General features: G+C 34.7%; 1 protein-coding gene and 1 long non-coding RNA gene across 2 annotated transcripts in view; one reads left to right on the top strand and one right to left on the bottom strand.

Moving 5' to 3' along the window:
- The window catches only part of GALNTL6 (polypeptide N-acetylgalactosaminyltransferase like 6), a 1,162,298-nt gene that overhangs the window by 873,632 nt on the left and 263,019 nt on the right, over nt 1-25,647 (top strand). The window lies entirely within an intron of this gene.
- On the bottom strand, nt 1,227-24,656 carry LOC144296480 (uncharacterized). Its single transcript, XR_013363586.1, has 7 exons — nt 24,519-24,656; nt 23,151-23,250; nt 8,706-8,863; nt 6,196-6,483; nt 3,718-3,850; nt 2,785-2,953; nt 1,227-2,040 (listed from the first exon to the last, which is right to left on the bottom strand). It is a non-coding gene; the product is annotated as an uncharacterized LOC144296480 (long non-coding RNA).

Below are 25,647 nucleotides of genomic sequence, written 5' to 3' on the forward strand. Positions count from 1 at the left end.
AATTGGTTTAAACCAATTTTCACACCTGTGGAAATGCTCATTTGCTCCCATAGCTAAAAATTTGGGTTTTCCTGAAGCAATTTTTCCTGTCTCCAAGCTTTTGTTTGTGCTGAATTAGTTTGGGTCATCAGTTATTTCTCTATTTCATATAAAAACTTAAATGTAGGCGTGCGTGGCTGGTTCAGTCAGTTAAGCATCCAACCCTTGATTTTGGCTCAGGGTCATGAGATTGAGCCCCATGCCTTTCTCCATGTTGAGCATGGAGCCTGCCTAAAAACCTCTCTCTTTTTCTCTCTCTCTCTTTCCCCGACTCTGCCCTTCCCCAGCTTGTGTGCTCTGTCTGTCTCTCTCTCTCTCTGATGAAAAAGAAAAAATATATAAATAGTGATGATAAACTTAAATGTAAGTCTCATCCTTTTCCTCAGTTTTTGAGAAAATACATTTTACAAGCTATTTGCATGAAAGTAGACGTATCTCTAAAGGGGATAGCAAGGATTTTAATTATAAAAAATAAAAGCAACTTCCAACTGTACACTAAATTCCCCTGGTTCTAAGTCTTGTGACCTTCACAGTGCCCCCAAACTTTTTCAGTTTTATTGCATCTCTAGCTACACAATCTACTGATTTAGGAAATCGAAATTTCCCTTAGCATACCAGGCAGAACATTACTGCTAGACATAGTACTAGGTCCATTTTGCATATCTAAATCTAACAATGATATTCCCAGCAGATTGAAGGAGCTTTTAATATATTTGAAGCCACATACCATCAAAGATGATTGAGGTTATAAAAGTAAACATTTTCCTCCTTAAGCCAAAACATCTGACAGACTTTATCCCTAGCTTAAGATAAATAACCAGCTGAAAATGTTCACAAAGTTGTGGATTAGCTATAGCAAGGTTAGGGCGAGGCTTGGAGTTTCTTGACAAATGTCTAAAGATCTTGTGTTCTGCTTCAAGAGAGCCGGATTTGGTTGATAAATAAGCAACATTTTTCATCAATGAAAAATAGATTTATTTATTTATTCTGTGAATGTTTATGACACATCTATTATGTGCCACACAATATTCTAAGCATGAAGATAAAGCAGTGAATAAGGAGATTAAATTCTTACTCTAATAGAGCTTAGACATTTAGGGATAATAATTGTATCTACATCGTAGAATACTGTGAGTAAATTATAAAATGCATCAAATACCTTAGAACACTTCCTGGCAGTTCTAACTGTAGAATGGCAATTATTTTTTTAAATTATTATTTATTATTATTATTATTATTATTATTATTATTATTATTTAAGAATGTTATATTCTGATAAGAGCACATGATCAAAATGTAGTCATTTTGTGAATAGGAAACTTCTTGAGACCCGAGGATAAAAATAATGGAAGCTTATCTTGATTCATTCAATTCAATACATATTTATCAGGAGTGTTTTATATATCAAGTATTGTTCTAGGATCTTGAGATACAGACACAATCTAGAAAGAAAAAACTTAAGAGGTGTCACAAAATGTTTCTTATCTGATGTAGAAGGTCCCTATTTTATCTGTAATAGCCCCTGCTTCAGTGAGCTTAACTGACATGTCAAGCAATGATAAAATGTCAGGTCGTCTTCAACAAAGATCACTTTTTAGCATCTCTGTCAACATCCATTTGGTGCAATCATTCTCCAAGAGAGATAAACTTTCAGTAAACAAGTATGAATGATTCTGTCAAAGGAGAAAGAAATTCTACGGGCACACAGACTAAAAACTTGATAAACCATGGAAAACTATAAAACATATATAAAACAAAGTTAAAAGTATTTAAGTCACAAAGATTACAAGTTCTTATCTCTCAGACACCATTCTGTGTCATTTCGATTTATGGTTTTTGACCCAAGTTCCCCATGTCCTCTTAGAAAAATCTACTGGCTCAAGAAACAACTTGTAGTAATTCACAAGTCTCTTCCATCCAAATTAGTCTACAAAAGTCATAGAGTTGAAACCACACAGCTACCATTTCCATCTGTCCCCATCTTTTCAGGAGCTGCCAAATCTAAAGAAAGGAAGATCATTAACAAATAAGAAAATAAAGCTAGTAAATTATCATAAAACATGCAGCCTCACAAATAAACAAATAAACTAAAATTAAAACAGTGAGGTATGCTCTTTACCAAATAAATTAGCACAAAGAAATCTTATTTTTATAAAGATGATTCCCTGTGCTGTCAAGGAAGGAGTTAAATGGGTGATTTTATATTTCTGATAACAATGTTAATTGGCCTTTAGGGAAGAAATCTGACAAAGTGTATCATAAGCTATTAAGTTTTTCATATTTTTTTTGACCTGGTAACTCAATTTGTTAGAATCTATCCTAATTTGAACAAAAGCATATGCATGAAGATATTAGTCACATCATTATGTACATTAATAAGAATAGAAATAATTTAAATGTCAAACAATGAGAGAACTGTTAATAAATTGTGGCATATTATTCAACTACTAAAACATAAAAATTCTTACTATATATTTTTGTAACCCAGTTTGCTTATACTTAACTTCATTCCTAAAAGTATCTGAGATGGGGATATCATACTAAATGATTTTTTAAGTACAGAAAACATGATTACACATGAAACATATTTTTAAACGCATAGTGGAAGGAAATATGTCACAAATTAAGTAAATCAGTGACATTTTGGATGGCTGCTTTTCTTTGCAATTTTCCATTTGTTTGAAAAAACTTATGAAACTTTGTAAAGAAAATATTTATTTATAAATAAATTCCAATAAAAATTACCTTTGACTTGATTATTAAACTGGACACAGTGCATTTTGTGGTCAGATTTGCAAGGCATAATGGGAGCTCTGATGTGTTATAACTCACTGTGAAACCTCAGAACGACACCTTATCATCAGAACAGGGAGTCAGGGTTCATGGTTTTTAAGATCCATCATTGTTCAGGTAGCTGAGGGCAAAGAAAATAATATTTGTCATTGCTTGTTTTGTTTGTTTGGTTGGTGGGCAGGTAAGTTTGTTTTATTTTTTAGCCTATCAAAGAAAGTCCTGGAAACCGAAAGAATTTGATAAGAAGTTACCCAATCACTAAACCAGAGCAATTCTAGGTAAATTTTCCACCAAGCTTAAAATAAAACATAACAACTCTCAAAAACTTTATTGATTATACTCAGAATCCAAGAACAGTTCATTTTAGGTCTGCCATCCTGGCAAGTCTCTCTTCAGAACAAAAATTTCTCAAATTGCAGTATTTTAAAATATACTCAGAAATTTCTTTAGGTCGCGCTGAGAACCAACAGAGTAGTCATAAGTTACCGACTATCGCTGTATTTGAGCAAAAAATATGTTCTGTAATAAGTTTTTCAATGGGGGTGAGGATGGAGACAACAGAAGGGAAAGTTAGAAATAAGAAAGGAAAGACTGACAAAGAACAGATAAGTTTAAGAAATGATTTTTTTAAAAGTCTTGCTGTGCATTTTAATCTTTATGGGTTACACAGATGACAAAACATCCCAATGGCTCATTATACCATGACAAGGGCCAAAATCTTTGTGGAGTCTTCTACTAGATCTAGACCACATTTACTCTCTGCACATCTTTTCTTTTTTTTTTTTTTTTCCATTTCAGTATAGTTAGTAGCATAATATTAATTTCAGGTGTACAGTATACCAATTCAGCACTTCCATACATCACAAGTTTGAGCCCATCTCATACCATATTTTGGGCTCCTCGATTACAACTGCATAGTTCTCTTTTGTTGACACCCTGTTCTCCCCACATGATCTATTTTTTCACCTCCATATTGGTCAGGAACCAGTGAGAAAAACAGAAAGCACAATAGATATTTCTGCAGAAAGAATTTAATATTAGAGATTAGTTGTACAAGTAGTGGAGGACTTAAGAAGCAAAAAGAAGACATTAAAATAACCCATATCATGACTATAAGAAGCTGGTGCTTTTTCCTCCTCCCCTGTGGGCTGAAGGAAAATAGGGATCATTTAGGGTTATCCGAATTTAGAAGTGTGAAGGAACAGCCCTGTGGAGCTTCTACTAGTCTGTGGGCATCCTGAGGCTGCCTCATGAAATACTGAAAGAAGTTGGGGACTGCAGCCAATTGCCCTGAGTGCAAAGTGTCATTGCTGAGGCAGTCCTGACAGAAACAATAAGCAAAAAAGAGGAAGAAAGAATTTTTCCTTTCCTCTGCTTTCCAATCTTGTGCTAATACCCTTTACTGGCAAAACCTATCTGAAAGCCACTCGAAATGAAAATGTATGTGTGTGATGTCATTTACACTGTTAAAGTCCAGCACTACATACAAGAATATATTTGTACTTAAGAGAGAATAGCTTAAAAGCCATCCTAGTTCATACTCTTGGCTTGTCAACATTCATATAGATCCTAATACATATATTTGAATTTATATGTAAGAACAACAGATGTAAGAACAGAGATGAGAGATCAATCTCTCTCTGAAAACAAAAGTTATAAAATCCCGACAGTCACTTTTAGCTATTTTTGGGAATTCACAGTTCTGGCAATGATAATTTTTCCTGTAAATCAGACAAATTCCATCTGAATATTTTGCAACCTAAAGAATAAACTGAAATTTAAGTGACAATAATCCTATATAAAACAATAACAGGAAATAAGGAATAAAAAATAACTTAGTTGACATGTACAATATATATACACAACAAGCAGAGAAGAAAATATAACTAGTTCATTTCTCAATTCTCTAATTTGTCACAAAACTACTGACACATAGGATTTCTATCTTGTACCACCCATTGCATGTTCTTTTTGACCTAATGTTCATTTGGTTAAGGTTCTTTTAGTTCTTAAGGAATGGAATGATTTAAACCTTTATTCCTGAATGGTAAGAATACTCAATATGTGGTAGCAATATAATTTTCCTTAGTGATCAAGATTAATCATTCCAGCCAGCACAGTAATCTCCATCTTTGCTTGCTAGAACTGTGGCAAGAGAAGACCAAAGTGACCATGTGTAATCTCAATTGCTTACTTAATAGAATCATTATCATGTCCACCAGTAAAAATATCTCTCCCTTGGAAACCAAGCCTGCCAAAGTTGTAGGGCTGGAGAAGTTACATAAATAAATAAATAAATAAATAAATAAATAAATAAATAAATAAATATCAGTAGGTAATAATGTAAGGAACCACTCCCACTAAAACACTTTGATTTTAGGGCCCATGTATTTTTACTGTGAGTACCATATACTATATATTTTGGTGGCTTGCTATGTGTACTGCATCTCTAATATAGAACCCTAACTGTTCTGGGTCTGTTCTGGCACCATAACTGAATCTTCGGCAAGACATTTCCTTATTCCATCAGGACATTTGCTGGACCTTCATTTCTTGATCTCAGAATACAAATAAGTCCAGCTAATTCCACTGGCATGTTCCTGTCTAGGATAACCAACTATCCCACTTTGCCCAGGCCTAGTCTTATTTTAACACCAAAAGTCTTACATAAAGCACTTAGTCTCAGGCAAACTAGGATGATTGGTCACTCTACAATTCCCACACTTTTTGCTGGAAAATTCTTTGTTACAATACTCACAGAATTTCCTGGTAATGATTAAGACTTTGTATAGGTATAAGGATGATGGGGTTGGTGGAAGCATTGCAGAAAGAAAATAAAAATTCAAATCCATGTATATTCCATTCCAGTATATACTGTAATAGGAAAGTACAATGTAATCAACCAACATGACCCACCATACTGAATTACTTAGAGCTTCTTTTGATGAACTTTCAAATAAAATCTAAAGAGTTTCAAATTCCATGTCCATTCTAAGAGATCCATCTATATATCTCTTAGAATTCATTACCAACTTTGCATTCCAATTCTCTAGGGTGCCTTGTTATCCAGGCAGACCATGAGTTACTGTCCATGAATCAGTGCATGTCCACACCTTTTGGCCATCTTTCAGTCCAGGTAAAGTGAACAACAAAATCCACACCCCAAGGTTTGCTAATTCATAGTATTTCCTTTCACCACAATTTTCTGGGACACTATTTTTTGAGGATTTAATGCTGTATTTAGTACACTTAGTTGGTGCTAGCATATTATGCAGAAGCATCTGCAGAAATGAGTTTAAGCAAGATCCAGTAAGAACTCTAGATTTCCTCCTTACACAACTTACTTCTAATGTATGGACCTACCTTTCCTTGATGATTGGTTGCTGTTTTGCCTGCCAAACTTCTGGCTTGATGTGCCAAATAACTTGCAGTTCATGATGGCCAGCTTGGGTCACATGGTCATTTGATGTCCCATTGTTTGGCATTCAATATTTAATGAGACCTAGTAGCAATCCAGGATCAATTACTCAAAAGTAAAGTAGTTATATCCACTTTCTTCCATGGAGTGTGCTGTAATTCTCCTATTGATGCTTGCCAGATTCTCTACACAGCATTCCCATTTGCTCTGGACACTGAATATCATTGGACCTGCTGGATTGAAGGCCCAGGTGATAGAGTAGTTTACACTGCAGACTATACATGTTGCACAACCTTTTAGTATTTTTATTACATGGTTCTATTCAAAAGGAGCAATTGTACGAGTTACTCAAAGAATGGCTCAGAACATCATATTCTAATACAGCATATTTCTTTAAAAATCCAAAAAGGCACACCACGCATTATGCCTTATTTTTAGCGGTAAATGTATAAGATGGTTTAACTTGTTTTACACTATAAAGAAGAGATTCTGACATGCTGCAGATCACTGGACTCTTTACCAAGAGAATGTCCTTGAATTTTGTAGTTTATTCCCACTCTCTGGCCTACACGTGTTTCACTAAGATATATAAAGTAATTCCCAGGTTCTGGCTCATCAAAAAAAAATTATCATAATATTATCAGGGTAGCGAACCAGTGTGTGATATTCAGCATGATGTTAAGATGATCAAGATCTGTCTAAAATAAATTACAGCAGAGAGCAAGATGGTGACGATGTGCTATCATCCTTATCAAGAGAAAGCAAACTGCTTCTGGAAGTCCTTGTACATTTATGTGGAAAAAAATATTTGACAGATAAACAACTATATCAAATGCCAAATTGTTTTGATATGATTAAGTTTATGATAATTCATGATCATTTCCCAATATCCAACTATCTTCTGCACTGGCAAAACAAACAGATTAAATGGAAATGATAGGATTTACCACTTTTCATCTTTCAAATCTTTAATGTGGCACTCATCTCTGTAGTTCCAGAAGGGATATAGTATTGCTTTGGATTATTACCCTATAATGGAGGAAAGCTTCAGGGCTTCCACTTAGCTTCCTATAACTGTGACCCTTATTTCACAGACTGGGAGTCAATTTGAAGATTCAGCCAGTTGCTGAGTATGCCTACTCCAATTACAGATTCAGAAGCTTAGGTCTGCAGATCCTCTGAACTGACTATTAAACAGGTTAAAATTCCATTTATCCTGTGACCTCTATAAGGACCCATGTTGACTGATGGCCACAGTAGCATTTGGGGTCCATAGAAATTAAAATCACATGATCAGATATCAATAAAGGGTCTGGTAAATTCCCTTCCTAACTGTCTTGTCATCATAATAAATGGTCACAAGTCCATTTTAGGAGACTTGGAGGAAGTCTTATATGCTTGTGGAAGTGCTTCATGATTCTTGCTCAATGAGAATCAATTCCCTTCCATCAAGGGGATATAGTCTATGTCCTGATTTAAAACCAGAAAATAGGTAAGAGACAAATTCTCCATTGGGATGACTTACTTGTACTACATCAATAAAGTAATAAGTTAGCAGGCTACCCATTTATTTCTTTCATAAGGATAATTAGTCCCTTCTCAAAATTTCTGGGTGTCAAAATAATCTTGATTTCTATTGTACCCTTGTACCTGTTACAGTGATTGCTTTCACGTTATCTCTGTTAGTTAAGAACTTATACCTGACCTCAGCCATTCTAGGACCTCATCATTCCTACTGAAGGCAATCTCAAAGATACCATTACAAAGTACAAAATGATAAGTTTTCTTTTCATTTTTGTGTGTGTGTTTGTGTATGTGTGTATATTTGACATAGTAAGGTACACAAAATTTTGTATCTTTCTGTTTTGTGCAGCACTTATTAGGGAGCATTTTCCCGTGCCATTCAATATTGTTAGATGTGATTTAACTGTAGTATAATGATCAATCATGATTATATACCAAAGATTAAAAGATTTCTTGAAGGTTATTATTGAAATAACTAGCAAGTTGAAAAGGATATGGGAAGAAATTAAGTTTAGAACATTGAAACAATTGACAATGAATGGAAGGAAGAACATCTTTTTCTCTGAAACACTATGGAATGTTGGGACGAAGGAAGAGCAAGAAAAAAACCAGAATGTAAAGACAGTAGATAGTAAATTTTCTCTATTATTTAAAAAAAAAAAATGAAGGAAGATAAAGGGTGTGGCCAGAGGATTTGGACAGGAATTAAAGAGCAGGTCCAAGTTTCATACTCACTGCTGTGGAGAATGAGCAAACCAGAGATGCATACCATAGACATATCCAATGTACCAACATGTTAGTGGTGGTTATAACTGAATGAGAATATAGATAGTAAACATGATTGTTATTTTACCAAAACTTTAAAAACACATGAATTATATAATCAGAAAAAATACCAAAAAAACTCTAGGTACAGAATGAATCACCTTACCAGTAGTGTAGAGAACAGGTAGGAGGTAGATCTCTTTGGTGAGTTAAGAGTTACAAAAGCTGGTTAGGATCAGTTGTATTAGCTTGAGCAAGAAATTTCTGGGTGATACATTATTGACCTAAACCAAGGCAGCAGTAATCTTGAGAAGAGGAGAATGCCTGTTTAGGAGGGAGTCAAAAGTAAGGATGACTGATTAGAACAAAGATGAGAGGAAAGAAAGGCTTCTGATGATGGCTTCTGATCAGATGACCACAGCTTTCACCACACTCAAGGAATAAGATGAAAAATACAATTTTAGGAATGTGAACTTCAGGGATCTGAGAGACTTCAATGCAGGGATCATCAAGACTCAATTTGAGACATGTAGAGAGTATGGCAGAGTTGAAAGTTCATGGGTTCTGGACCAAGATGTTCCTATGTTTAATTTGTATTGTTGCCACTTACCAATTACGTTATTAAAAAAACTACTCCCACCTTCAGTTTCTCATCAATAAAATGAGAATATTAAAATAATAATATATCTGTCTGATATGTTGTTTGACTAATAGGGAAATAATGTGCATAAAGCAGCTAGCAAGTGCTTAGTAAATCTGTAATAACTATAAGATAATAATATTTTCCATCATAATTATTAATGATTGCAACGTGTTGTTAGATTGATCAATTTTTCAAAGCCTCAGTTTTTTATAAAACAGGGATCATAAATCTACCACACAAACTTGAATTGAGCATTAAAGTGAGATATCGCTTAGTCCAATGCCTGTCGGTCCATAGAGTTCTTATACCAGTGATGTTAATTTGTTTCCATTTTTTATCATTCTTACTACTGCTGTGATCTGTTCAAACTCATTAGTCATCAAAGTATGAAGACTAAGATAAACATTAAAATATTCTAGTTTTATCAAGTTCACTGAACTTTTTAATATTTTTATTGGATATACTCACTTTTTATAGTGTATAAGAACTAAATGTCCTTTTTCTCAACTTTTGGAATGGTGTTCATTTTTTAATTTATTAAAACTTCTCTAAATGGTTTTGTAGTTCTTACTTTTTTAATCTTTTAGTTTTCTGTATGATGATTTTTCATGGACACAAGTTTTACAGTATTTAAACATATTGATCATTCTTTTAATGCTTAGAGTATCCTTCTCCATTTCAACCTACAACATCTCCTACCCCTAATTTTTATGGTACTGTAATTTGTTAGCTAGAATATTTAAGTCACATGACATTTAGTTTGTTGTGAGATTTTTTTTTGCTTATTTTTTCCAGCTAACCAAGTTTCTCAGTCTCATTTGTTTTTAAAATAATCCATCCCTTTACGTATTTATTTGTGATGCTTCTTTTATTAAATACTAACTTTCTATACTAAGATGTGTTTCTGAGCATAACAATTATACAAATATCACGTTGTTGTTTTAGTTATTCCATTTTAAGTGGCTGGGAAGTCAAGCCCCTTTATCTCTTAATCCCCTCAAAATCCTTCTTTTTAAAACTTTCCTTAGACAGTCTTTAGTGTATTTATTTTGAAATTAATTTTTCAATTATTTTACTGAATTCTGAGATAATGCCTAGCTTCATATTAGATGGCTTTATGGCTTTTAATTTGGAAAGAATTGGCATTAATGTTATTCAATTTTTCCTTCCATGAACATGATATATTTTGAGATCTTTTATAATTTTTACAATATTTCTGGGGTTTACTTTATGTAACCCCAAAATTTTTAAGTTAGAGCCTTGTTTTTTAAATTTATTTATTTATATTTTTGCTTGTTATTTTGTGAATTGGATCTTTTCTTTTTCAATTAACCTTTAAAGAATTATTGCTAGCCTTAAAATAAAAAACTTTTAATTCTCTTTCTCATCAGTCTACTGAAATTATGTCTGCAGTAAAAAATCATCAGTGGCATTCCCTAGTTAATGTGCATTTTGATAATTTCACAATTTTAAAAAGTTATAACAGGTGTTGAAATTTTAAATCTGCCACAGGTCTTCAGATTTCTGGTACAGAATGCCATTAAATAATACTTCCACATACTCATCTCAGTTCACTCCTCAATAACATAACTCCCAAGATTTTGCTACAAAAGATATATACTTTTCAAGGAATATATGTGTTATATTATATCCAAGATATTACCTGTTTACTGTTTGTGCTTCCCAAATGAAGTCTTCATGCAAATAAAAAATTACTTCTTTCTTTTCAAAATAACTGAATCTCCTCTTTGTTCAGTTACTCATCCAAATAAATCAGAAGGCAGGCATCCACCTCAAATAATGTCAACATTATTGTCCAGAAGTGGTTAGCGAATCCTGTCAGAAGACCCTGTAATCCTCCTAGGCGCTGATTCCTGCACTTACACTTTCATCAAGGCTAGAATGCTGCAGGAAAATGCTCTTGCAACACTCCCAATATCAGGATGGTTTTACTCAGCCATTTGCTTCACTTTTGCAAATCTGTAACTCCTTTTATGTTCCTTTAGCTTCTCCTACTTATTATGTAATTGTCTTAAATATTCTCTCTAAATTCGTCAACAACCGCAGTAAAGTGTCATAATTTTTTACTTCAACTTTCAAACATTTTCAAAAACCCAAGAAAAGGAAAGTCTACTGCATTTTCCCATGCTTTGCTTTTTCCTTTGTCTTCTTTCTTTAGTGATGTTCCAAGATATTTTTTTTCCCTTCCTTTCTTCTCAGGGAAGAGCACTTTCTTTGGCCATTCTTTCAGCGTAGGTCAGTTGGCAACAAATTCTCTTAGTTGAGTCTGGAGCTAGGTAATCCAATATCTAGGAATATACCTTCAAAAAAGGAGCCCCTTTTCAACTATAAATCTTTTATAGGGACTGTGATAAAAAGGACATTAAGTGCTGCTCCCTGAAGTGGTGGTTTATGATGCCACATTCCTTAGAAGCTTCTTGTCTAATGAAGGGCTGTATCATTGAGGAATAATTTGATCTACTGGCTGGAGCTTATAATATATATAAAGTACATACTGAATTTGAGTACCTGATTTTATAGTAGGATTTTACCTTCTAACCTTGTACAGGTGATATAAATATAATTAGCCCAGTATTTCATTAAGAATAAAACAGGGGAGTCGAGAAAACATTACTAACTCACATTTCAAAGGCAATTGAAACTTCAGTCTCTCAAGTGTTAATCAATCATAAACAAAAATTATGATTATGATTTTTAAGTGAAGATGTTTAGGTTAAAGACCAAGTAGAGTTGGGGTTCAGAGTTAAAAGTTTATCTTATGGTACTAGGTAATTGTGGGCATAAGTGCTAGAAAAAAAATCTTCTAGTAGAAGAAAATATTGACTTGAAGATACCAGCAATGATTTCACTAATTTTTCTCTGCCATTGTATGAGACTCTGAAAAGGACAAAATTAATCCGGACCCACATATTCCTTAGAATCCTAGTTTCCTGCCTAAACCACAAAGGAGGCAATGACAAAACTAGGAAGGGATGCCACAGGTTGGAGTGCTATTCCAGAGCTTTTTGGAATCATATAAACAGTTTAGGCTGGAACGTCATTTTCAGACTTCACAGCAAATCACTACCCAGGTGACAGCCATTAGTCACATCCACAAGATACAAAGGCCAGTGCTCTTGTTTGATGCACTTTCTGTGATTTCTAATCTTTCTGAATGACTGAATAAAGCAGCTAGAAAAAGTAAGAGCAGCATCTTTAGTCTGGGCAGCTATGTCTACTAACTTTGCTAACAACTATCTCTTTGGTTGGTTAAATTATTCTGTCTGAGTTTCAAAGGGAAGGTACAAAGTCCTATGTACTTGTATTTCTCGTGACCTTGCAAGAACTCTTTCATTAAAAAATCAACGTGGAAAACCAGCATTATTAGATTAATGGACTGTGTGGTGGCCTAAAAGAAATAAGTAATTATGTTAAGTAAGCCATATCAACTCAACCTTAAAAAAAAAAGTGCCTGTAAGTGGGAACTGGCCAAAACCCCACAAATGAAAATTTGCCAAAAACCCTATTGTGAATGATGTAAATAATACAACAATTTTTGATAAGCTTTTTAACTGATGTTTGCTGAAAAAAAAAAAACAGTATATATTAATTATTGTCTGACTCCTTGAGTAAATAACTAATTATCAGGTACACCAGAAGCCTGAATACTTGTGGGTTTTTTTTTTTATAAAAGTGAATGCACTATAAAAGTAATATAATGAAAAATAGAAAAAAGAGAAGTGATAAAAATCTATCATGTTTAAAACAGTATGGTTTACATATTGGCTTACTTCCTCCATTTTTTTCCAAAGCATTATACATTCAATTTTGCACTGTAAATTTACTTAACATTTGAAAAATATATTACCTCACAGAGATACATGACCCTGTAAGCTTTATTTTTAGTGGCTATGATGTCCATTTAGTGAATGTAATATAATTTGTGTAACTGTCCTTTAATTTGGGATTTAAATTATTTATGATTTTTACAGTTATGTTTTTAGAAAAACTTAAATCAGTACTTCATGAGTATAATTTATTCTATATGTTGAATAATTTGATGCAGAAATATTCCTAGAAGTAGAATTACCGTGCTCAATATTACAAAAAAATCTTTAAATTGCATACATAATTTGTTTTTAATTATATGTCTGATTATAAAACTATATATTCATGCTTATTTTAGATAACTTCAAAAATCCATGAGCTATGAAAAGAAAAAAAAATATGTGCAGTCTCCTACCCAATGAATTAGTTTTAATATTTTGACACATATCATTCCATTTTTTTATCTGTGAAGATATTTTCCCCCAAAATTAGTATGATAAAGTACACTCAACTTAGTCACCTACATTCTATAATTTTCATTACTATGAATAATTCTAATATAATAAAAAGGAATGAAATTTTAAAAATTAAATTTAACCACCGATTTTATATATGAATATGGCATGTCTATTTATTCACTTTCTTATCACTAGATACATTATTTTGAAGTATTTTAAATTATGTAAAATTATGTCATGAACATTTTATCATATAAATCTTTGACACATCACTTGACAAAAAAATCTCAAGGTTCTCAAACTGGAGTATAAGCATTTTAAGACTATTGATATGTTTACCAATTTATTTTTCAAAACTTTTCTTTCTGAGGTACAACACTTAATTGGAAACACATGCAAAAAGTGCTATCACTATTTAAACTTCCAGAACTCTTTGATAATTACTCTTTGGCAAAACATTGGATCTATTATAGAACAAATCACAACTATATTATAATTTTTCATCAAAATAAAGTCTGGATTAGTTTGCTAAGGCAGTTTATTATCTAGAGAAGACAAACAAAAATATTGCAAGATTGAATTTGAGCCATAATTTTTTTAAAGAACTATGTTTTTTTGTTTTTTTTTTTTTAGAACTATGTTTGTTTAAATTGGGAAAAAAAGACTTGTGAAAGATTTAATAACATCTTTAACTATGAAAATTGCAATGACAATTCTCCAATGCTAATGGCACCTACATTCTAGATGGAGAACAGACTCAATGAAAGAAGTAGAGATTTGGTTTGAATTTAGAAAGACTTTTTATTATGTGAGCGCACTGGAATTTTATACAAAAAAAAAGAACAAACGAGCATTCATTAAAGATTTAAGCTTAAATTAAGGTATAAAACTAACATTAAAATTTGAGGAGTCAAATAGAGTTGGGGAAGATATTTTGGAATTATAGAGACTTTTATTAATCAAAGTCCCTCCATATCCTGGATATTTTAACTCCAAAAGTCATTATCAATAATTATAAATCTTATGAGGTGCCTGGGTGGCTCAGCCGGTTAAGTGCCAGACTTGATTTTGACTCAGGTCATGATCTCAGGATTGTGAGAAGGCCCCCTCTCCTTAGGCTCTGCGCTCACCAGGGTGTCTACTTGAGAGATTCTCTCCCTCTGCCCCGTGCTCCGCCCCCTGCATGTGCACCTTCCCTCTTTCAAATAAGTAAATAAATGTTTTTTAAAAAATAAAAAATAATAAGAAATCTTCATTTTCTATTACACACACACATAGATACACAAAAGAAAGAGAATGAAAAGATATCTTTGATTATGGTATCCAAATGAATATTTATATATCTTATCAACAGTGCCTCCTGATTTAACTTTAAAATACAAAATTAAGCTATGTTTCTCTAGATGAATGGTCTTAAAGATTGCTATATTTAGAACTCTTCAGCTAACTAATAATGGTACCCCAGCTATCCCACAATTAAGAACAGAATTGTGGATTCTACTATAGCACTCAAAACAAAAGCTTAAAGGAGCTCCATACACACACACACACACACACACACACACACACACACACAAACATGAAAACAGCTAAAAGCTCTTTCAATGGGAAGAGACACAGATTAGAGAGAAGGGGCATCTTTTGTGGCCCCTAAGACCCTTGCATGACCCTGTGACATCACAGAACACAGTCAGAAGCTACTAATAGTCACTTCATAGAAAGACCCTTGGTAGTGGCTCAGACTGCACTGGACCCACTGGTAATAACCCTTACCAGTTAGGCTATTTTTATTTCCTCAGGATTAACTTTGAATCATAGTACACTGCCCACATGCAGATTCTACTACAGCATCAAAGAATGTTATAGAGGATGATCAGGAGCCACTAAGAAATCATAAAGTGTGAGACAGATAAATGATAGATGACAGATGAATGCTTTTTATAAAATGTTCATTTCGATTTAACTTCTAAATTGAAAAACAAAAATTTCACTTGTAGAATATCATTTATTCAATCTAAGTTTCTTGATAAGGAAACATGTGACTGAGATTTCTCTAAGAAAAGTAAAAATGGTGGTGCATCATGAGCATCAGATAAAGGGATGGGATCCTTGCTGGTTCCATCCATTTAGTCTCTCCTAAAAAATTGATATTATCCAGGGAGCTTACACATTGGTGCACATGGGTGGAAGCCTGAAGAAATTTTTATTTTATTTTTAATAAATAATAGATTTATAATCTTTCTCACATTTAGAATATAGTCTCAAATTCCTGAGAGAACTATTTGATTCATTTCACTCATTTATCTGAGATTTTTAAAAGATACAACCTACAAAAGCATTTATATCTTTAGTCTGGAATTTGCAGACTTCTGGAGACTGCACTGACTTTCATTTAAATTAAGCTGAGCTGACTTTGATTAATTTGTTTTTACTTGTATCCTTTATCTTTTGCTATTTTTTTCTGTGACATATTCTGACTATGCTTTGCATTAATGATTTTCATTATATTTTCTCCAATAACCTCATTTTTGCATTTAAACCACTTACTGATATTTAATTCATCCTTCTGAGTATTAACTAGTGTGAGATATAGCATGTATAAATCTCCCTTCAGTTGGGTACCAATGAGAAGGCAAAAGGGTTCACAATTTAGATCCTCAATGTAAGCATTTATTTTCAAGCTGTTAATGATTATTAAGCTGCATCCTCATCTATAAAAATGAAGAGGTAATAAGAAAACAAGATAGTCACCACCCAGAGTTCTGGTAGTTCAGCCATGCAAGTGCATTTGCAGCATGTGATTCTATCTACCTAATTCCAGAGTTTACAAAGTTGAGGAAAGGAAAACTGATACTCGAAGTAGACTGAAGCAAAAGCAATAACAAAATTCATGATCAACTGCAAGTTCTTTGTCAAGTTGTCAGAGCTCCTCTAAATGTCCAAATTTTGAAAATTATCATAGGACAGTATTACTTGGAGTGCTCATGGTATTACCATTGCAAGTGTAAGAAATAAGATGGACCTAAGTCTGTCACAGAAGTTCTTTTTATGCAAGGTATAAAAATCCAATTATGAGGCCATATGATTATTAAAGAATTGACGCCTCCTTGAGAAGAAAGATATGTTTGTACACTTTCTCTAGGAGCTACAATATAAGGTTGACTTCTCTATTTCCAAGTCTTTTCCATTAAAAATGAATTTGCAAAATATTAATATCCATTCTCATGTGACTATAATGTGCTATTACACACTATAAAACTAACCAACTTCCACTTTAGAACTGTTTCAAAACTATTAAGATTTTTTTTTATTTATTTGAGAGAAAGAGAAAGAGAGTGTGGGAGCAAGAGAGGAGAGGCAGAGGGAGAGGAAGAAGCAAACTCCCCACTGAGTAGGGAGCCAGATGTGGGGCTCAATCCCAGGACCGTGAGATCATGATCTGAGCCAAAAAGACAGACTGAGCCACCCAGGCATCCCTAAAAATATTTTTTAAGAGAGTAAATTGATCTTTTTTGAGATGTTCCTAGAGGCAGGACATTATCTGTTTGTTATCTGATGTTCTTTCCTTAGCAACTATCCTCAAAAGGTTCCAATTTCATCTTTTCTCCATTAATTTTCACTTGACCCTATAATTTTGTAAAAATGTATAAATAATAATTAATTTTAGTGCTTCTGTTGGTTAAACATCTGGTGTGTGTCAGACCTTGGCACACCTTTACCCTGTGTAATATCTAATGTATCCTCTTACAGGCCACTCTTCAGATACAGAGAGAAAACAAAATTTCCATTTTCTTTGGCCTTGAGGTTTTTGCAAACGTTTGCTACACTGACATAGATAATTCAGGTCCCTGATTCCATACTTCACTGCTCCTTCCCCTAACAATCAATTTTTTTTTAATTAATAAAATGTAAGTTCAGACACTACTGTATTACGGTGCTGCCCAGGCTTTAAAATGTTTCCACAAAGGTAACAGGATTTGGCAACAGCCCTGCAAAGCAAGACAGGTTATCTTCCCCATTTTACTGGTGAGGAACTGAGGCACAGAGAGGTCCTGAGACTTGCCTAAAGCCCCACAGCTACTAAACCACACAACTACAAATGCCTCCCAAAGCACTAAACTCAGAACTCAAGCTCTGCAAGTGTAACCTTGAAGCTCCATTCACCCGTAAAGTAGAAATATCAAGCGATTTCAACATTATCTTTCTGAATTATGCAAACTACATGTAAATCAGGACATCCATGAACTAATTAGAAAATATCAGGTAATGTGCCACATAGCATATGAGAAATACTCCATAAATATTAATTCTGGTGATACTCCCCACACAAACAGCTGAACACATATGTGACCTGCCTTGTCAAACTGAAACTAAGTGTTGAGATTATATATCCTTTGTATTTTTTTGTCTTTTCATTATGTTTAATATAATTTTTGGTAAATTGTAAAAACAGAAAAAGGTGCAGAGCATAATTAAAACAAATGCACATGCTCATATCATTGTACATGCTGATAGTTATAAAGATTATCACCAAGCTTTCATAAATGCTTTCGATTTATAAACATTACACGTAAGGTTGAAGTATCATTGGCTTCCTCTTACCCAAAACTTCTGTTTCTTTCCTCTCTCAAGAATTTAACCAGCACCATCAATATAATATGTGCTTCTGGCCCATTGTTGTTTGCACACACATAGATGCATACATATATGGGATACAGGGCTGTATATATATTTGTGGGGGGGATTGTTGTTATTGTTATTTTATTGGAGTTTGATTTGCCAACATATAGTGTAACACCCAGTGCTCATCCCATCAAGTGCCCCACTCTGTGCCCGTCACCCAGTCACCTCATCCCCCTGCCCACCTCCTCTTCCACTACCCCTTGTTCGTTTCCCAAAGTTAGGAGTCTCTCATGTTTTGTCACCCTCTCTAATTTTTCTCACTCCTTTTCTCTCCTTTCCCTTATAATCCTTTTCCTTATTTTTTATATCCCCGTATGAGTGAAACCTTTTAGTGATTGTCCTTCTCCGATTGACTTACTTCACTCAGCATAATACTCTACAGTTTCATCTACGTTGAAACAAATGGTGGGTATTCATTGTTTCTAATGACTGAGTAATATTCCATTGTATATATAGACCACAGCTTCTTTATCCATTCATCTTTCAACGTACACCGAGGCTCCTTCCACAGTTTGGCTATTGTGGACATTGCTGCTATAAACATTGGGGTGTAGCTGTCCTGGCATTTTACTGCATCTGTATCTTTGGGGTAAACCCCCAGCAGTGCAACTGCTGAGTTAGGGTAGCTCTATTTTTAACTCTTTGAGGAACCTCCACACAGTTTTCCAGAGTGGCTGTACCAGTTCACATTCCCACCAACAGTGCAATAGGGTTCCCCTTTCTCCACATCCTCTCCAACATTTGTTGTTTCGTATTGTTAATTTTCCCCATTCTCACTGGTGTGAGGTGGTATCTCATTGTGGTTTTGATTTGTATTTCCCTGATGGCAAGTGATGCGGAGCATTTTCTCATGTGCTTGTTAACCATGTGTATGTCTCCTTTGGTGAAATTTCTGTTCATGTCTTGCCATTTTCATAACTGGATTGCTTGTTTCTTTGCTGTTGAGTTTCAGAAGTTCTTTACAGATCTTGGATACTAGCCCTTTTATCTGATATGTCATTTTCAAACATCTTCTCCCATTCTGTAGGTTGTCTTTTAGTTTTGTTGACTGTTTCTTTGGCTGTGCAGAAGCTTTTTATCTTGATGAAGTCCCAATAGTTCATTTTTGCTTTTGTTTTTCTTGCCTTCATAGATGTATCTTGCAAGAAGTTGCTGTGGCCAAGTTCAAATAGGATGTTGCCTGTGTTCTCTTCTAGGATTTTGATGGATTCTTGTCTCACATTTAGATCTTTCATCCATTTTGAGTTTATCTTTGTGTATGGTGTAAGAGAATGGTCTAGTTTCATTCTTCTGCACATGGCTGTCCGATTTTCCCACCACCATTTATTGAAGAGACTGTCCTTTTTCCAGTGGATAGTCTTTCCTCCTTTGTCGAGTATTAGTTTACCATAGAGTTGAGAGCCATACAATTGTATCCAAAAGCATAAGATACCTAGGAATAAATGTAATCAAAGAGGTAAAGGACATATACCCTAAAAACTACAGAACACTTCTGAAAGAAATTGAGGAAGATACAAAGAGATGGAAAAATATTCCATGCTCATGGATTGGAAGAATTAATATTGTGAAAATGTCTATGCTACCCAGGGCAATTTACATGTTCAATGCAATCCCTATCAAAATGCCATGGACTTTCTTCAAAGAGTTGGAACAAATCATCTTAAGATTTGTGTGGAATCAGAAATGACCCGAATAGCCAGGGAAGTACTGAAAAGAAAACCAGAGCCAGGGGTATCACAATGCTGGATTTCAAGCTGTACTGCAAAGCTGTGATCATCAAGACATTGTGAAACTGGCACAAAAACAGATACATAGATCAATGGAACAGAATAGAGAACCCAGAAATGTATATATTTGAATTTTACACTGTATTTACTATTATTATACAATATTTTTTATTCAACATTACGATTGAGATCTATCCCTGTTCCTATATATCAAATGTATTGCTTTATAAGCATTGCAACACATCTAGTAATCCATGCCCTCACCAATGGATTATTTAGGAATTTCCCAGTATTTTTCTGTTACGCATATAACCAGATCATCAGGGAAGCTCAACCCACTGCAGTAAAATTGTGTCCATAATGTAACTATTTACTTTATTCCTCCTCCCTTACCTACCTCCTTGCCTTACAACCACAGGAAGAGGAAGGAGCAGAGTATAAAAGCAAAATGTCCATGAATTCCCCCACTAGCCTAGATCCATGCAGAAATTTCACTTGTGCAGGTAATAGCATAGATGAGTCCGAAATTACCAAGGTTCCTAAGAGTTCTCTTCTGCTGCTGGATACTTATAGGATGAAACTCCCTGCCCTTTTCAAGGGAAGTATGGCCAATTGATTATTCTGGCCAATGAAATGGAGGCAGTTAAATTCTTCGAACTGGAAGTAAGAGATCACTTTGGCGTATTACCTATTAGATCCGTATTACCTAAAGGATCCATTATCCTTTGGGCATAATGGCCTCATGAAAGATCCAATCACATGTGCTCCTGGATGCAAAGTTGGTAGTCATGCTAGTAGGCAATGTCTTTTATCACTGAGACTGTAGTCTGCAATTTCATCTACCCTCTATGGCCTCCTGTCCCAGACACATGGCAGGAGGGTGTTTTAAGAACTTTGCCTACATTGCAGTCCCTATGTACCTACCATCTCTTCCTGATGCACTAATCATGCACATCCTGCGATGGATGGAAATGCCAGCTTCTTTCTCTCAGGTGCCCATAAAATGGGGGCATGGTTTTCTTGGGATGCCATGGAGAGAACAAACAAGTTCTCTTCACAAATCTTCTACTCCTGAAATATTTATAGCCTTCCTCATTCTCAGGACTCTTACCAACTTGGATTATGGTAAGGAGAAAGAGCCAGTTCTGTAAGCTGGAATCTCTCAGTCAACTCTGTAAGAAGATACCTGATCCCAACCATGTTGGTAGTTCTCAGATGTGTAATATGGGCCATGTATTCCTTGTGGGTCTCAGTTTACAGCCTTGGCCAAAACAATAAGAGTAATATGCTGAACCTACAATCAATCACTCTGTTATATACACTAGCATGCTGTAAGAATTCTTGGACATATTTCCTTGTAATGTATAAGAATGCCTCTAGAATATACCTAGAAGTAAAATCATTGGGTCACAGGGTTACCTAATAGTAATAATTAATATCATTATTTTTAGACTTCTCCTTAAAAACCATTCCAAAACAAGTCTCTCTGGCTTTTCTGCTCCTATCTTCCCACCTTACTCATGACATGCTAATTCTGCTGCGATGATCCCCTTCCTGCTGAATAGAGTGGTTTTCTGCTCTTGAGAGTATTGATTTCCTGCTTTCTCACAACTTTCCCAGAAATAACCTGCCTCAGCCAGTGCCTTTCTGGCTACCTCAATGGTCAACAAATGAAGCACAGTGTCAAGGACACTGATCACTGCTGATCTGCCTATTGCAGCCAACTCCACTCACTGTGGGATGGTGTAACTGCTCTCTTCTTCGGTGGTCTTACCCCCTCTCCCCACCCCCAATGTGGGCCTGAATGGGAAGGGGAAGGGGCACCTCTCATGCCTCCCCCAGGGCCTCTGAGAGTCAGTGGTATCAAAGGAGCCTACAGAAGTGAGAGAAGACACTCATGCAAGCAGCTCCCTAAATGCAGTGACCATCAGAAGTCAATGTAAAAGACAGGAAGGATGAGAGTAAAAAAATGAAGCTCGAAAAGATGTGGATCAAGAAAGAACAGAAACAGGGAGTAGTTTCCTGGTTGGACTCTTCACTGTTTGTGGCAGAAGTGAAGTAGTTCTAAAATATAAAATCTAAAGGGGAAAATAGGGGCCCCTGGGCATCTCAGTCAATTAGGAGGCACCTGACTCTTGGCTTTAACTCAGGTTATGATCTCCAGGTGGTAGGCGTAAGCCCCATGACAGGGCTCCACACTAGGTGAGATTCTTTCCCACGCCCTCCACCTTCCTCTCTGCTCCTCCCCCAGGTTGTCATGTATGCTCTCTCAAAATAAATAAAGGCCATCTTTTAAAAAATTAAAAAATAAAGAGGAAGGCAAACCATAAGAGAAGCTGAACTCTAGGAAACAAACTGAGGGTTGCTGGAGGGAAGGTGGGTGGGGGATGGGGTAATGGGGTGATGGGTATTAAGCAGGGCAGGTGATGTGATGAACACTGGGTATTAAGTGCAACTGATGAATCACTAAATTCCACCTTGATAACTAATAATACAGTGTGTGTTAACTAAATTGAATTTAAATAAAGAATTTTTTAAAACTTATGTGTTTTTTAAAAAGTTTTTTAAATAAACTTTTAACTTTAGAACAAAAAAAATTAAGAAAAAAAATCTAGGGGAAGAATTGATGGGCTCTGGCTAGGCAAGTTAGAAATAGGCAGATTCTGGAATGATGTTGTCCCCTCTACAGCCTATTCTCAAACACCTACTTTTTAGGAAGGAAAAATTATGTGATACAATTTGAAGAACCTATAGCTAGTGTAGCTAGATCTCTTATTAAATCTCACAGTTTATTCTACCAACTTTGACTCTGAATTAAAGGAACCTTCATAGTGGGATTGTAGTACAGTTCTACACATTTACTTTCATATGTAGGAGGAGAATTTTATTATAAACACCATTTAGGAACTATCCTTTAATTGAAAATAATTAGTATTATACCTAAAATTCAAAATCCGAATCCAGAAAATTATAGGCTGAGTGTTACTTGGGATAAACCAATGACAGGAAACCTTTCTTCTTCAAAGTTTATTTGTTGTCTATATACTCTTCCGCTGCTCCCATTTATCAGGAAACACTTTGGGATTTTCAATCTAATCAACCTATCAAGTGTAAAGTGACATATCTTTAAGCATAAGTCTGCAACCAGAGACCATGAACTATACCAGAACAATAAGAGGGTAAATAGTCACTGATCTTATCTTCTTTTCCAGTTAAAAAAATCCTCCCTTCCCTCAAGTAATTTATAAGAAAATTTTTAAAAATCTACTTACCATATTGAGGAGCAAAACTGAAGCATTCTTATTTTATGGGTCTACTTTTAGTAGCCTGGAAAGCCTTATTTGAACGCCAATGATGCTTCTACTCATTCAACTGCAGAAGTACATAAGACAAAAGTAAAATGCAGGGAGTCTACAAATTCAAATAGTCTTTGGGGGCCTGAGCTGCATAAATACTCCTCTCTTAATGAAACTGGCTTCATGTCATTTCATGTAGCTTTTATTTTAAAAGGTATTAAATAATCGCTGGTGAAGGGACAACAAAAAATATAATAACCACCATGCCAAAAAAACCAACTATGGCAAATTTGAAAAAGGAAGCCATAATATGAAAGTACACGAGATTGCTACCTGAATATTCCCAGACAACTTCATCTCTTCTAATCTGCTTTATCTCTGGCCCTCATCTCCATGCCCCTTAGCTCTCTTTTGGTTGAATTCCAATTATGGAATTTCCTTCAACAGGACATTCTAAATGTATCTTGTGACATGAATCATGGCGAAGCAGTCATACAGAAGCACTGCAGCACGAGAATAGGTACTGCTGATAATACCACAGTTAGCTCTTGAAGAAAAAGAAAAATCAGGTTGGATGAAAGTTATCCTTCTGACTCAGTTGAAAAATTCAACAGAAGTAGCATCTACATTTGCACTTTCCTCCAAGTATTTGGAGGGTTCAAAGATCAGAAACACGAACTTTCCCAGTAAGGTAGGTTAATGTCTAGTAAAACATATTAAAAGTTTCACAACTTAATGTTTCCATTTTACTTAAATAAGAAATTCTCAGTCCTGCCATTTGACAGCTGCCAGTGATATAATTGCTACCAAAAAGGAATTACCCGCATGGTTTCCTTGAGTAGCTCATTAGTCAATCACCATTGACCAAGCACAGAGCACTACTCTGCTGGGAGACAGAGGAGTGATCCAAAAGAAGAAAAAGTTATTACAGCTAAGTGACTTCAAAATTAAAGGCAGTAAAGAGGTACATATGCCATAAATGAAAACAAACCAAAAACCAAAGAACCAAAGCAATTACAGTGTTAAAGTTTATATTTATAAGTAATTGGGAAACATGAAGTAAGGAATATATCAAGCCAAGGATGTGGAAAATTCAGCCATACCTGGTATTTTCTGATATTAAAAGGTCCCTGTTTTATACTTATTTTTTCACAAATGATCAAAAGAAACCTCAAAACAATTCAATTTTCTATCTCAGATATTTAAATGCCTGAGGTCAGAGAGTAGAAGGAAGTATACCAGTTTGGAAGTCATTGCATTGTAATTGATTTTACAAATTCCAGTTTTTCTATTGAAGTTTCTTAAAACAGATAGTTACATAAGAATAAGTAGACAAATAATTACCTTGTCAACATCTTTCTGAAGCTTTCTCATTCATCACTCCAAATGCATCCAGTGAGGAAACTGCATCTTTTGAGCTTGTTTAGCACTGAACAAATGGCTTTAATGAGAAGGGTGATCTCACCAGACTTCTAGAATCAGAGAAATAGCTGTGCTTAAATAAGAGGCTTAGTGTTTCTACAAAACATAATGTGTGTGAACTCTTTTGCCTGGCCCTAAGATGAAAACCTGAGAGCTGTGATCAGTATTTCAGTATTTTAAAAATATAAGCTATACTAACGAAAATGCCCAATCTGAAATGACTAATAAATCAAGAATGTTCGATGTTGCTAATAATCAAAGACAAGCAATTTCAAACCAGATATTATTTTGTCTGGCAAATGAAAGAAAACAATTTATTTGTCAATTATTAAAATATTTTTGAAAAACCACTTGGGAATACACATGGGGGGGAGGGAAGACACGTGTTGGTATGCTAATTTTCATACCAGGAATCTATCTTAAGAAAATAATCAGCCAAAGGGAGCCTGGGTGGTTCAGTGGTTGAGTGTCTGGCTTTGGCTCAGGTCCTGATCCCAGGGTCCTGGGATCTAGTCCCACACTTAGCTTCCAACAGGGAGCCTGCTTCTCCCTCTACCTATGTCTCTGCCTCTCTCTCTCTCTGTTTCTCATGTATAAATAAAATAAAGTCTTTTTAAAAAAGAAGAAGAAAATAATCAGCCAAAATCAGTTCTATAATAGTGTGCATTGTGCAGTTACTTCTAACAACAAAAAATATATTTTAAAAACTAAAGGTAAGGATGGTGAAATAAATATTATACAACTTTACAATACATAATAAACAACTCTTAAAGTGATCCTTTTGAAGAGTCACTATTTAAATGGATAAATGCTCAATTCCTGAATCCAAAACTATAGTTTGTTCATTATTTGTGTATATGTACCTGGAAGGAAATAAATCAAAATGGAAATATTGATTCTTTCTGAACAATAGAGCCATATATGATTTTCTTCTACCATTTGCCTCTATTTTCCAAATTATCTTTTATGTATCCCCTTTTTATTTTTCTATATTCCCTTTTAATATAAGGTCATAAAAAATAAACTTAGAGATAGTTTTGTCTTATATAGA

This window comes from Canis aureus, chromosome 24, assembly GCF_053574225.1.
Source record: "Canis aureus isolate CA01 chromosome 24, VMU_Caureus_v.1.0, whole genome shotgun sequence".
Classification (NCBI taxonomy): Eukaryota; Metazoa; Chordata; class Mammalia; order Carnivora; family Canidae; genus Canis; species Canis aureus.